This window comes from Engraulis encrasicolus, chromosome 12 (genome assembly GCF_034702125.1).
Source record: "Engraulis encrasicolus isolate BLACKSEA-1 chromosome 12, IST_EnEncr_1.0, whole genome shotgun sequence".
Lineage (NCBI taxonomy): Eukaryota > Metazoa > Chordata > Actinopteri > Clupeiformes > Engraulidae > Engraulis > Engraulis encrasicolus.
In genome coordinates, this window is record NC_085868.1 from 3,694,247 (window position 1) to 3,695,540 (window position 1,294).

General features: G+C 48.3%; 1 long non-coding RNA gene across 1 annotated transcript in view; it reads right to left on the reverse strand.

The window, feature by feature from the left end:
- LOC134459983 (uncharacterized) overlaps positions 1-1,281 on the reverse strand; it is a 52,897-nt gene extending 51,616 nt beyond the window's left edge. The window contains exon 1 of the long non-coding RNA XR_010036931.1: positions 1,215-1,281. This is a non-coding gene — a long non-coding RNA (uncharacterized LOC134459983). The remainder of the gene's footprint in view (positions 1-1,214) is intronic.
- Between the last annotated feature and the right edge of the window lie 13 nt (positions 1,282-1,294).

Consider the following 1,294-nt stretch of genomic DNA (forward strand, 5'->3'; position numbering starts at 1 on the left):
TTTGTCTTCCTTGGCGGACTGGCATGGAGAGAACCGACCCAGCCAACTTGACACAACCATGCGTGGCGATAACATCACCTCTAACTAGACTAATACACCGAAAGATAACGCTGCGTCAGGATACAAATAATGTCAGTGGGGCTCCACACGTTGCTTGCTCCGTCGTCAGGAGGAGAACACACACACGCACCTGACATCCTGATCGGGAGCGATCCGATTCCACACAATGTGCATGCGTGCAGAGACAGCACTGATTGCTTTGACCGGTGAGACTGATGACGATGAGAGCGCAGGGGAATCTAATGAGATAGAGGTGCCTTTGCTCGCCTACACAAGGGCACACCAGCCTACATCTCGCATCTCACCCCAAGAGAGCTTTTGCAAAGAACTAGGCTATATTTTTTTACTCATGAAACAGCCTATGAGAGCAATAGAAACTCGTGCGTCTTCCGATATCCAAAACAAAGGTAAAAAAAACTTTCTTATACTTCTTTCTTAAATACTTCTTTCTTAGAATAAAAATGGCAACCTCACAGGTTCTAATTAATATATTAGGTAGGCTTCCAACTTGTTATTGACCACCATACTCAAACTAACACGGTGACACAGGTCTCTACGCCTTCTCACAACATAGGGCCTACACACACTTGTAATAAAACACCCCAAATACAAACGCTACATTCCTCAAGAGTCACGAAGAAAAAAAGTAGCGCTGCGCAACCATTTAATACCAACACGCAGCGCACATTCCGTTATCCACCTGCCTCATTCATTATCTCCTCCGCATGTTATTAGACGACATGACGGTCTGACCGGAGCTGTTAAATGACCATCCCTCTTCGCTCGGAGCTCTTGTCTTGGTGTCTCTGCCCTGCGCTGTCTATGCTGAGCCTCAAGTCACCTCCTCTGCATTCCGACACTGTCCTGCACTACACTGTGCTGTTGCAGATAAACACTCGTGTCCTGACTGTCCTGCTACCAGTGTTGCGACAGAACAAGCACTTAGGCTACTGACACTTGACTCAAAAAGAACACGTATACCTCACGAGGTGAGAAAGAGCGGGGAAATAAATGCCTCGAGAACCGCATCACGGCACGAGACAGAACAGACACATTCCAGCGGGATGCTGCCGCAGCTTTGTTGTGAGGCTGAGCGGCGCGAGAGGAGAGCTGCAGAGGGCAAATAAAGAGAAAATGAGACCGTTGGTACATACCGGTTAGAAGAGCTCCATCCTACCGCGAACGCTGCTGGTGCCAGTGTGACTACACACTGCATCTCCAACGAAACGACTGT